The sequence below is a fragment of the Garra rufa genome, chromosome 23 (genome assembly GCF_049309525.1).
Source record: "Garra rufa chromosome 23, GarRuf1.0, whole genome shotgun sequence".
NCBI lineage: Eukaryota > Metazoa > Chordata > Actinopteri > Cypriniformes > Cyprinidae > Garra > Garra rufa.
Window position 1 is genome coordinate 12,359,794 of NC_133383.1, and position 14,396 is coordinate 12,374,189.

Consider the following 14,396-nt stretch of genomic DNA (forward strand, 5'->3'; position numbering starts at 1 on the left):
AAAACTATTTCCTCAGTTTCATGTTGATCCAATCCTGATTGAATTTCTTTTGTCGGTGGAACACTAAATATCAATTTTGAAGTACATCCAGGCTATTCTTTTCGAAAATAATGAAAATGAATGAGGACTGGGGCTGTCAAGCTTTATAATGAAACAAAAAAGTATCAAACATTGAAGTGGTTGACAGTCATATGATAGTTTTGTGTGAAGAATAGAAACTCCTTAACTGCTGAAAATCTCAATATGTGTCCTACATCTTGGCAAATTCAAATGATTTAGTTCACAAAACTGTTTTTATCGTATCATGCGTTGTGGTACTGTCATGAACGTGCACTGAAGACTGACACGGAAGTTGAATAAAGCCATTTTTGTATTCTTTGCGCACAAAAATATGATTGTAGCTTCATAACATTACAGTTGAACCACTAATGTCACATGGACTATTTTAACAATGTCCTTACTACCTTTCTGGGCCTTGAAAGTGTCAGTTGCGTTACTGTCTATGCAGTTTCAGAAAACTCTCGCATTTCATCAAGAATATCTTAATATGTGTTCTGAAGATGAACGAAGGTCTTACAGGCTTAGAATGACATCAGGTGGAGTAAAAATGACACGATTTTAATTTTTGGATGAACTATTCCTTTGAATTTCACTCTATTTATTACATAAAGCATGTTGTATGATTTCAGAGTCATATTGATTATAATATTTTTTGCACTTTTTCTAAGCTTGACAGTCTTTGTTCTCACTCACTTTTGCTATAAAAGTTTATGACATGAGGGTAAGCAAATTAGTTTTTATTTTTGTGTGAGCTATCCCTTTAAGAGTTTTGACTGCTGTTTTCTATAAATTAAATCCTACGAGCCTGAACAGAATTCAGATGTAAGCTGCATGAAGGTTTGGCTGACAGAGAAAGACAGCTGACACCCGACTAAAGGGGACTGAAGTGGACTTAAGCCTTGGGTAGAGGAGCCGCGTCTTTTCAAGCTTTAGAGGGGCTGCATTAAGCCCGTTCCAACCCTGTCGTCGTGTGAGAGGGGAATCAATGACGGAGACTCTTACGCTTGCCCATTGAATCCTTGTTTATTTCACTGCTCATTTGTCTGTGCTTAATTGATAGCAGTTAAGTCCCTTTCACCATGTTGGCTGCGTTGCTGTGGGGCCTATGTGTGCTTACAGACGCTTTCAGGCCAGACTAAAATACTTCATGAACACTGGGCCTCACAGACTGCAGGCGTTCACGCTGGAGACCCACCAACACAAGATGCCGGGCAGACATATGAGGCTGTTAAGTGCATAGCTGCAACACGCCACTGAAAAATGAGAACAAAAGCTTATAAACCTAAATTCTGGAAGCATGCTGCAGAAGAAAACCTTTTCTTGGGTTTTGAATGCCATAGACATGCCAGATACTCAATAATGCATTTAAAAGCACTGCTTTTAGCTTGTTAACATTCCCAAACAAGGAGTTTTCAAATGCTGATCTGCTGGATTCATCAAATTCCAAGAATACTGAGTTATCTAAGACACATATAGACAATCAACGTCTTAAAGATGCTCAAAAGACGACATACAAATGTGACCCTAGTAGGGTTGGATATCGAAATTTTCAATAACCGGGTATTCAATAAGACATGCACTTCGATTCCGTTTAACGATTCCCACGTTTGCATTTTAATGTGATTTTTAAACTTATTAAGTGCAGGAAGGAAAAGAACTTGCACTCAAACAGTTCTGTGTATTTCCACTGCAGAAAAGGTTGTTCCGGTCAGGAACTGACTTCTCTTTCACATTTATTGACCGGTATGCACGAAATATGTCAGTATTATCATAAACACAGCGTTTTTTGTCTTAAGTGAACATAAACAGATAAGAAAGAAAACGCATGTGTAACAGTATTTTTAGATCTGTGTTCGCTGTTAAAGAGACAGTCGTCTAATAAACGTGCCGCCTGTCATTAATTTTAAAGAACAAGAGAAAATCACTGACTGACTGAATATCTTTCGTAAATTTAATGAGGATTAATCAATATATTATTTATGAAAAGAAAACTATGCAGTGTTTTTAAACTTTTGATTTCAATTTCTGTACCTGACATTTGTTCAGTTTTATTGATTTAGTAATGGTTTGGTTTGTTCCTATTTTATTACTTGTCTTTAACAATTTAATGTTTAATTTAAAGCAATCTATTGTTTTTTTCTGTGGTATTTTTTGGTAAAACTGTAGGCAAAAGGCAGAATAAATATGACATCTAAATGTTTGACTTAAAACTTTTTAATGGATTTTTAAAATCTTACTGGAATCGGAATTAGGAATCGATAAGAACTGGAACCCGGAACACAAAACCAGTCATAAGTCAACCAGTCAATTTTTCTTTTTTTTTTTTAAAGTTTTTTAAGTTGTCCAAATGAAGTTCTTAGCAATGCATATTACTAATAAAAGTTTTTATATATTTACGGTAGGAAATTTACTTAAAATTTAGTTTACTTAATATCCTAATGGTTTTTGGCATAAAAGAATCATTTTGACCGATACAATGTATTGTTGGCTACTGCTACAAATATACCCGTGCTATTATGACTGGTTTTGTGATCCAGGATCACAAATGAACTTTAGAGTAATGTTATCTAGTCTAAGACTAGACACCATTCAAAAGTTTGGGATCAGTAAGTTTTTAAGAAATTGCTAAGTTGTCATTTTAATAATGCTGTGCTTTTGAATTTATTCGTCCTGAAAAAATGTATCACCATTTCCACAAAAACATGAACTGCAAATCAACATTTTAGAATGATTTCTGAAGGATCATGTGACACTGAAGACTTAATAAATTTCATTAGAAAATATATTAACATAGAAAAGTCTTAACATTTTAATAATATTTTTAGAATATTTGCTATACTTTTGACCAAATAATTGCATTCTTAGTGAATAAAAGACATATAAGAAACTTCTTTTAACAATAAAATAATCTTACGACCCCAAACTTTTGAACATTAGTGTCTAAAGAGTGTTAAACTAGGATTGCAACAGCTCTGGAACCACTTAGCCTGAAATCTTAACTATGACTATATTTGTAACAGCATACTAACATGCTGCTCCTAGTATATCTGAGTATATAAAATATACAGAGTGCACAGTGTATATTCAATATTCAATATTCTGTATTCAATATAAAATAGCCAGATGACCTACTGCAGTGTTCACAAATGAGCAGTATACAACATATTACAGAGTGCACTTTTGTATGCCATAAAGCAATGTGCTTGACTTGACCTTTCATTTCCACCAAGATGGATGAATCAGAGGTAAGTTCTGCTGCAATATTTAGCATTTCTGGGTGGCCAAAGGGTCTAAAATAAAATCTTTTAAAAAAATCTTAAATGCAAAATGAAGTAAACTGTGAAATATTATACACAAAAATTCTTCTGACCATGTTTTTTGCTGAAGTGTTTTTCTTTTTTTGTTCAGACTGAACAAAATTAAGCATTGCTTGGTAATTGGTCAACAAAGTATTGATAGTTGTGTATATTGTCAAAGTTATCTGACATTATCAAGGTGAATTTGTTCTGACACAGTTTAACTCTGAATTCTTGTCATATTTTATTACAATTTCCTAAACTACAGTGAATAAACTGGTAATGTGAGAAATGCTTTAGGTGTCTAAATAAATTTTGGTTTGACTGTATATAAAATATAAAGTGCTATACAAATCTCACTTTAAAAATGCAAAACATCTAAATGTGTTACAGAATGCAACTTGCTGAATTAACATCCAGCATGATGTTCATAAAAATGCATAATTTTTTAGGAATTTTACACTTTCCCTTCCTATTAAAAAAATATTCATTATGCATTATACACTGTACAGTATTTAGGAAGTAGTGAGCTAATAGTCCAAATATATCCCACATTAACTACTTGACCAACTCTCACAGGAAGTGACATCAGTGCTGATTATTACAAACGCCACTAGATTCAGAAGCTAACAACACTGGTGCTGCACGCTACAGTAAAGATATTCCATTTCACACTCTGTTTATGGCCTGGGCCTCTGAAAATCCCTTTAATCCTCAACAATTCAGGGGGCAAAATAAAACTTGGATGTCAGGGTCTTTAGTAGGGCCACAGAAATGCATCTAGAAGCTGACGAGATACCGGATCACAGATCACAGGAAATTAATTTCTCATGCTAACAACCGAAATCTCAAGTTATATATCACCCAAAGAACTATTTGTTCTCTAAATGATGATTGATTTATGTGCAGGTTTACTGCTTTTTAGGGTTATCCAGAACTACATTTTCAAAATCAACTATTATTGTGCTGTCTGAACAATTAATGTGTATGTAATATTTCAAAGAGAAAGAATCAGACACGCAACTTTTCATAGAGGGTGTTTCATTCAAAGAGCTGCAGCACAGCATGCTGTCAACACACTAATTAAAGCCGTGTTGCTAAAATATTAAAGATAAAAAATATTTAGATAAACAGTCAATGACCATTCCCTTCGTTTTTATCCCAAATATCTGATGCTGTCTGATTATAACAGCCATCACAAACATCTCAGGGGAAAACAGGCTGATATGCAGCAGTGGTGACAAAACACAAGACAATTTGACATCGCACTCTGTCAGCTGAAAGGGAGACTGGGTGATTTCTGTGGTGGTTCCTGCTGTCGTTTTAGTGATGCTGTATTATATTACTAAAAATATGCTGCGTGTCTTCTGTCCAAAAGCAGATATGCACAACACAGAGTATGACAATGAAACTGGCAGCCTGTCCACCCTGAAGGAACAGGAAACATCAATTATCTGTATTATTCCGAATCCTCTGTGTGTTACTGCACTGAAATCCAACAAGCCAATATCTATCTCTTGACTTCATGTATTTGAAGATGGAAAAAGCAAACATATTCCATAATAAGAGATCCAATGGATGCCATTGAAAATTCCTACTTTGTGAAAACAAGTCTTGCTTGATGAAATGAGTGTACTCCAAGGAAAGCTAGAAGGTTGTACAGTTAACTCCCATGGTGTCATTCGAAACCATACAACCTACTACCTCAGCCTGGATGCACACGTCCACACTGACGTTCCTCTGGACCTCCTGGAGCAAAACAACTTCTGGCCTTTCAGAGAAAAAACGTCTTTTTTTTTCATCAATGATTTGATGCACTCAATAAATTTCAGCAGCGGTTCTCAAACTGCTCCATGATTTGATTGGCTCATTAAACAAATAAAATAGATAAGACAGGATTATAATTGATAAAAAGCACCAAAATTGAATTTATCGACTGCTTAATCAACCCATTACACTTGGATAATTATGTATCTGTTGTCTCATTGCGTAAAGTGCGCAAATGTACACTAATTTTTAGCAAACAAAGTCTAATTTATTTCAACGAAATAAGAACAAAACAGCAGTCTGACAAAATTATGTAATTAAGGACTATCCTTATAAAATAAGGTCATTTGTGCACTACTAAACTTGATGGCTTTTATGTTGTGGTCCACCACCTAAAAAAAAAAAAGTTTAAGAACCACTTGCGTAGCGAGTTCAAAGAGTGCGATGAATTCACCACAGTGACAGAGACCCACAGAATCGAGCTTGGGTTGCCGATTACGCCACAAGATCGGATCTACGGGTTTGTGACAAGTGGTCAGAGCTTCATATGAAACCCAATCCTAGGTCATACTCATGTCTCCGAGACTTTGTGGATGAGCTATCAGATCAGATAAACCACAGAAACATTCCTCGCTGCATGAACAAAACACTGTCACGGAGTCACTGTAAATATAGAAAGGAGGAGAAGAGACAAAAACATCTTCTACTGACCTGGTCGAGTTTCAGTGGAGATGTATCCATATCTGCTCTTGCCTTTTTTGTGTGCTGTGAAGAGAAAGAAATCAGAACGTCAGGAAACATCTTCACAGGTAAAAATCTATAGCAAATGTAATTCAGCATTGTGTGGAAAACAAATTAAATGAAATGTCGTTCACAATTAGGTTTGCTTGCAAGATGTGCCATTTCTGAGTCAAACAGGATATATAATGAAAAAAAAAGATAGGCAGGGACTTTATTTTATTCGGCAAGAATGCTGGATGTAGAAAAGTGTTTAAAATTTGAATTTAAAAGTAAAAGGTATTCTCAAGCTTTTGAAATGACTTGTTTGTTATGTGTGGTGTTGTGTTTTTGTGTGTTAAAGCTGCCGTGAAAATGTAATTTCCTGTAGAAGATCAATAAAGTATTGTATCATTTTGTCGAGGTGCTGTCAAAATTAGCGTGTTAACGCAGGTGATTATTTTTTCCAGTTTAACATGTTAAAAATATTTAATGTAGTTAACGCAGGGGTGGGGTTAGAGACACCCCACTTACAACTGCTGCTTCTGTCTCTTTTTTCTTGACTAGAGGCAAGTTTATTTAGTCACAGAACGTCTTCACAACCACATCAAACATGAGACTTTTCAGATGCGCACTCCACTTTACCTCAGCTGCAGGCGCTAGTTAAACGATTGCGGGAAAGGTAGAGATGACGAGCTTCGGTAGAACAACCGTAGTCAGATGAGGTGTTATCAGGGCATATGTCAGTACAAACGAATGTACCTGTCCTGTCAGGCGTTATACTGTGTTTGTAGTATTCATGCTTCGATTGCATGCACGAATATGGTGGCCCACGCTGTAGCTGTATCATTTCATATTAAACTACGAGAGAATGAAACGATGAGCATGCGCGTCAGATTCACGTCACGCTCAGCAGCGGCAGTCCTTAAAGTAATAGCAGCCAAATAAACTAATAACCCAGCTGCTGTGATATCTGTTTAAAATAGAGGAAATCAATATCTTTTGTTGCTTTAAGGATTCATCTATATTTAATTTAGTATTTAGTGTTTGATAACTTACTGTGTCTACTTGCTGAAGGGCACAGGTAAATAATAGGTTTGTTACTGTCTATTGGCATTATTTTTCTCATTATATTTTTACTATATTGGTATTTATAATTTGACTATTGTCTTTATTAATAGTGTTTTTACTACCTAAATTATATATATGTCTGCATTATGTTTGTATTTTCTGTATTAGAAGCTCCTGACATCAAGACAAATTCCTTGTGTGTGTAAACACACTTGGCAATAAATCTCTTTCTGATTGTGAATCTGAATATGTAAGGATTGATTTAAAGTCTAATAAATGTTCAAATTGACAGCTCTCTATTATACTGTAATGTTGAATGGCTATAGTTAATGGTTAAATATTAGAAAACATCAGTAATATTCAGTGATACCTTCAGTCATAAAAAATATTTAACAAATATTAAAAATATACTGTCCTTATGTTGTTTCTACACTAATTTGTAGATTAAATGCGAAATCATTGCAATATAATAGTGTATTTAAAAACTAACGCCGGTTTCACACTGCACGCGTAAGCAGGACGTAAGCAGCGCGTGCACAGCGCGTAAGCAGAGCAGAAGCAGCGCGCATCCATTGGGCTTTCACACTGGCAGCGTTTGTCGCGCGCAGCTGAACCGCAGCTTGTGTACTGCAAATATAGACGAGTATCGTTCATTCGGTCCCACATTTCAGGTGTTCTCCGACAACTGTCTGTCATGTGCATTGAATTGTGATATGGTGGTATGTTGTAGATTAAGTAGAAAATGAGAAACGCTAAACTATTGAATATATTTTTAGACAAAGATCTTAAAGGTCTTAATGATTACCAGTTTGGTTTAAGATAATTAAAGGCAACAGTTTTTCAATAACGAAAAGAATATGTAAAAGTATGATATTTGGGGTACTAATCGCCCCGTCTGTTGGGGCTAAAGGCACAATAATTTACAAGATAAGTAATAGATGACTGACTTTTACATTTGTTGACTCATATGGTATATAGCCTATCATATTTTTTTTATGGTGGTTGTCCTTGTCCAACTTTGAGATAATGAAACCATCATATTTAAAAACATGATAAGACATATCATATAAAAATATAATTTGTTGTTACTACTGTATATAAAATTATTATAGGATCTCCTTCAATACTTTCAGAATCTTCACTTTTAAAAATGATTTTGTTTCTGTATTTAAAATATGTTTTATATTAACATTTTAATGGCAGTAATATACATTTATTTATTCGTGTATATATCAAAACAAGCAGAAAATAGTACAAACTTTGCTAAAGTGATTGTTTTGAACAAGTAGGCTAACTAGACATTATTTACAAAAAAACAAAAAACATTATTTTTACTGGTGAGCCATTTAAACCGTGATTGTGTTACATGTGATACATGATTTTATGGTGAAATTGATATTTTTCGTGTTAATCAGGCCAGTTTTGATCAAGACCGATGCACTATGGCTTTAACCCAGCGTAAGCGGCGCAGCAAAAATAGACTCGGCGCCAAAACGATCACAGCACTGACGCTTCTGCTCTGCTCCTGCTACGCGCTGCCGCGCCGTCCCTGCGTGCGGTGTGAATGCTCTAATCTGTTAATATGGGCGCCGAAAAAAATACGCGCTGCTTACGCCCTGCTTACGCGTGCAGTGTGAAACCGGCATAATGTTTGGTGGGATTAATCTTGATTAATTTCAGAAAAAAATGTGTGATTAATTAGTTTTTTTTAACCGATTGATAGCACTACTAGAAAGCCAAAGTTTGTCAAGACAAACAAAAAAATGTTAGGATGAAGTAAGTGTTTCTACATGACAGGTATTTGTTGGGGAAGAGATTAAAAAAAAAATAAGGAGGGCTTGATGATGCCATCTGGGAAGGAAAGTCGTTTCAGAGGCGGAGCAAGTTATTACATTTTGATAAATAATTACAAAGACAAACATTTTTTCTTTAGAATAATGTGTAGTTGTGTAATCCAAGTACGTATCTTGCAGTTCAAACAATCGTACAAATGTCCAATACAAAGGAACGTAAAACAATTGCTTCACCATCCATATTTTCACTTAAATCAAATGGTAAATTCTGATGGCTACACAAACACTGTAGATGGGAAATATTGAAAAGTTTGGCGGAAACAGCTTGTTCGAACACATCCCTGCTAGAGAACGCCATGCGTGACTGTCTGCGAGAACAGGGTGAGCTTAGACAAGAACACGGCGGTTTTAAAAGACAACACACAAGCTGTCGAGGCTGTAAAAAGTGAGCGTTTCACAAACAGCTGCTGTCCTCTCACTGCCTCACCTGCTTGCTGATGTTCATCGGACGTAAATGTTCAACTCACGGTACACTTGAGCCATTCCAAAGTGGGCGGCGTTTTTTGCACCCATTCATTCACTGAATCATGACTTGTTTTAGAGTTTCGGAAACAGTTTGAGCACGGTTTATTACTCAAACTAAAACAACCTGTGAGATTTAAAATTAAAAACGGAATGGACGTATAAAAGTGGAACTAAAATACTTTTGCTAAGTAAGAAAGTCAGCGTAGTCCGCCATTTTCTCAGCAAGGAAAAGACAAGAGAGGGAAAAAAGAGAAAGAACTCTCACTAGCATCGCTTTCCAAGTTTCTCCTTTTCTGTTCTGGCACCTTCACAAAACCTTCACCAGTGGGTCACATGATGGTGCTCGAGCCCAGAAGCATTCAGCTGATGTTGAGTAGACATCTTTTGTCTAAAATCTAAAACCCTTTCGCCGAGCATTCCACGAAAAAAATGCCACCTTCCAGGGGGGCTGAAAAGGGGTGGCGTTGGGAGTCATGGCAACCTCTACCTGGCACGATGCCCATCGTAAGGACAACAGGACATAGAAATCAGCTGAAATTCAAACAATGATGCTAAGTCACTCAGAAGATGAGAGAAGAGGAAACATCTTTTAACGATGCTTTTGGAGTAATTCTCCAGCGACGCTGCACTGGAATGCAGCGAAGAGCGCATTCGCTTTGCAGATGGTAGTTGAGAAAAAACGCCCCGTCGGACTGCGTGTCTCCCGTTGCCTGTGCGTGTGAATGGAGTGACTCAGTCAAGCTTTATTTCAAACACACAGACAGCGATTCATCATCAATCCGTGAGTCATGATCGTAGTTTGTAGATTGTAGTGGGTTGATGAAGTTTCCCACTAGGGTTTTATAAAGTGTGATAGCAGACAACGGGGCGCATATGTGGGCGTTTCCTGCATCTTGTTAAAGCTGCACACATGAGATCACAAATGACCTCTGTATAGAATCTCTACAGTCTCAGAGTTGAAATGAGGTGAGAGCCAAACAACAAGAGGAAGTAGCTATAGTTAACAGGGGAAACGTATAATTTACGACAGAATAAGGTCTGGATAACTAGATTTGAATTTAATTAGAACTCCTCAAATTCCTGAATTTCAATTGAGGCAGGATGTAAAATTACAATTCAAATTAAAATTTGAATTTGAAATTATCTGAGAATTGTTAGCTTGACAAAGTCTTTTCAAGTTTAAAGTTTAAACATTTATGGACATTACAAAGAGAAAGAAAGTCCACAGAACAAACGGTTGAATAGTAGGCAGAACATTAGCTAGAACAACAGAAAGATAGATAGAACGATGACAGACAGATGGAAGGACGAACAAATAGATAGATAGATGACAAGATAGACGAAGGAAGGACAAACATAGATAGACAGACGGATGGACGGATGACAGACAGATGAACGGAAGGATGAACAGATAGATAGACAGACAGACAGATAGATAGATAGATAGATAGATAGATAGATAGATAGATAGATAGATAGATAGATAGATAGATAGATAGATAGATAGATAGATAGATAGATAGATAGATAGATAGATAGATAGATAGATAGATAGATAGATGGACGGAGGGACATACGGAGAAAAAGATAGATGGAAGGACAAACATAGACGGACAGACGGACGGATGACAGACAGACAGACAGACAGACAGACAGACAGAACATTAGCTAGAACAACAGAAAGCAATAGTACAAATGTTTGAACAACAGACAGGATGATAGAATTTTGGATAGATAGTTGGACGAACTGACGGATAGATAGACAGAGTGACGGATGACAGACAGATGAACGGAAGGACGAACAGATAGATAGACAGACAGATAGATAGATAGATAGATAGATAGATAGATAGATAGATAGATAGATAGATAGATAGATAGATAGATAGATAGATAGATAGATAGATAGATAGATAGATAGATAGATAGATAGATAGATAGATAGATAGATAGATAGATGACAGACAGATAGACAGATAGACAGACAGACAGACAGACAGACAGACAGACAGACAGACAGATAGATAGATAGATAGATAGATAGATAGATAGATAGATAGATAGATAGATAGATAGATAGATAGATAGATAGATAGATAGATAGATGACAGACAGATAGACAGATAGACAGACAGACAGACAGACAGATAGATAGATAGATAGATAGATAGATAGATAGATAGATAGATAGATAGATAGATAGATAGATAGATAGATAGATAGATAGATGGACGGAGGGACATACGGAGAAAAAGATAGATGGAAGGACAAACATAGACGGACAGACGGACGGATGACAGACAGACAGACAGACAGAACATTAGCTAGAACAACAGAAAGCAATAGTACAAATGTTTGAACAACAGACAGGATGATAGAATTTTGGATAGATAGATGGACGAACTGACGGATAGATAGACAGAGTGACGGATGACAGACAGATGAACGGAAGGACGAACAGATAGATAGACAGACAGACAGACAGACAGATAGATAGATAGATAGATAGATAGATAGATAGATAGATAGATAGATAGATAGATAGATAGATAGATAGATAGATGACAGACAGATAGACAGATAGACAGACAGACAGACAGACAGACAGACAGACAGACAGACAGACAGATAGATAGATAGATAGATAGATAGATAGATAGATAGATAGATAGATAGATAGATAGATAGATAGATAGATAGATAGATAGATAGATAGATGACAGACAGATGGACGGAAGGACATATGGAGAAAAAGATAAGACGGAAGGAAGGACAAACATAGACAGACAGACAGACAGACAGACAGACAGACAGACAGACAGACAGACAGACAGACAGATAGATAGATAGATAGATAGATTTGAAATGCCATTTAGAGAAAATTGGATTTAGTTTGTATATAATACAATGTTACATTTAACACATTTTTTGGACCAGGTTAAAGGAATCTTATATTTCACCAAACACATTTCCTGTGCTGACTTTATTTGAAGTGCAGTTCAGTAAATTTCTCTTCCTTTTATTTCAATTCAACTTCCTGGGGGGTGAGGCTAATTCAATTAAAATTCACACTTATGAACTGAATTGGAGCTAACTCTTCAGTTCTGAATTAAAAATGTATGAAAGCCATTACAGCTTATAGCAAAATACCAAACCAACTAACATTTATTTTAAAGAAAGAAGTTTTAAATTATACGCAATGAAGGCAAAATCCCTAAATACTGTAAGTGATGGAGCAAAACGTCTCAGAAAAAACATTCTCTGAAATGGTTTTGCCTCAATTGCTTGCAAATGCAACTTGGCTTGAGCTTGTGTGTGTAATGCAATGACATTCAGACATTTTGCGTGGCTTAAATGTCTGAATACTTTATGGGGCCACTTTAAGCTTCACCATAAACGTCAAGAACTCTAGATTAGAAACCGGACCTGCTGGAACTAATTCGGTTAAAGGCCATGTCACGGCTCTTTTGAATCTTTTCCAGGACACACAAGTGTACTTAAGAGCATCGTCTCGCTGAACCGAACACAAAATATGTCATGACATCCCGATGATCTCTGTCTAGCGCAAAACAAAAATTCCCACACTAAAATACACACAGCCCGAAATCGCCTGCGGTCCTGCTCATACCACTAGATGTTTGGATTTGATCACCCTGAACTCATCCACCCATGTTCCTGGATGGATGAATATCCCAACATACTCTGACAGCAGACAAACAGTCAGCAGATCTGCATCAAACCACAAGAGATGATCTGTTCAAGTTGATGCATGTGAGTATATATTGGTGTGGCCCTGAGCTCACAGGAAGAATGAACTGGGGAAAAGATGATATCTAAATCTAGTCCTTATCTGCAAATTGAATCTCAATATATAGAAAAAGTTTAAGGCAGAATATAATTACTTTTTTGTACATAAAATGACTTGTTGCAGTTCAGGGCCACATATAAATTAGGTGTTTCATTAATACACCCACACCCACACACAGATGTCTATGTATTTGAAAAGTAGTGATGTGCAATATATCAAGAAGCATATCAGTACCACAGAATTTTAATGTTCTTTTATCATTATTATGTTCCTGACTAAGCTGATTAGGCATGTCAGAAGATAATATTTGGCTTTTTCTATGCCAGGATTAAAAAGTAATACACAGTTGTTCTTTTTGATATGTCTTTTGTACATTATCATTTAATTTAATATAAATGCAATACTCATTTTATTAATAAAAAAAAGTAGCTTTAAATTGTAGCCAAAACAATTTCTAAATACCGTTATTGGTTATAAATAATACCATTACATTATTTAAAGACAGTATTTAAAGACACTAAGTGTACAAATCTACAAACACTGCCAATGCAAGCTTGATCTGTTAAACAAACCTCTGTACAGCAATCAATATGCATGCGTCTGAGTTTCTTCCTCGTACTAAACCACAGAGACAATCTGTGTCATAAACTATATAACACGAGGACTGTTTGTGCATGTGTGTTTCCTGATGGCGCGCAGCAGGCTGATATATGCTCTGGAGACGCAGGCCTGCGAGGATAAACTATTTTCACATCACTCTGAACTTGCACCCCTCATCCTCAGACAGTCACACCACAGCACTCGAACACAGCTCGCATTCAACAGGGGAAGGAATTGAATTTATGCAGCGAAACGCGTGTTCTCCTCACATCATTTAGCCAGGCTGTGTCAGCTCCATGCATGATTGAAAAAAACATACGCATGAGATGGGCGCTTCTGTCGCATGTCATTTAGAAGCTCTTCGGACTTGCTGATTGTGGTATATATACCACGGTACAAACAGATTTTTGTATGCATGTACCATGGCTTTTTTATGATGCTTTAGGTGACACCTAACAATAAGGTTCAGCTTGTTAACATTAGTTAGAGCATTACATATCATGATTTTTACAGCATTTATTATATCAATCCATAATACATTGACACTGAATTTACACTACCACTCAAAAGTTTTTGAACAGAATGACTTTTTATTTTTTATTTTTAAAGTCTCTTCTACTCACCAAGCCTGCATTCATTTGATACAAAATACAGGACAAAACTGTACAATTTTCAAATATTTTTACTATTTGAAATAACTTTTTTTTCAGTTTGAATATATTTTAAATCTAATTTATTCCTGTGATCAAAGCTAAATTT

General features: G+C 36.1%; 1 long non-coding RNA gene across 1 annotated transcript in view; it reads right to left on the reverse strand.

Moving 5' to 3' along the window:
• LOC141299287 (uncharacterized) overlaps positions 1-14,396 on the reverse strand; it is a 58,819-nt gene that overhangs the window by 14,640 nt on the left and 29,783 nt on the right. The window contains exon 2 of the long non-coding RNA XR_012341748.1: positions 5,835-5,888. This is a non-coding gene — a long non-coding RNA (uncharacterized lncRNA). The remainder of the gene's footprint in view (positions 1-5,834; positions 5,889-14,396) is intronic.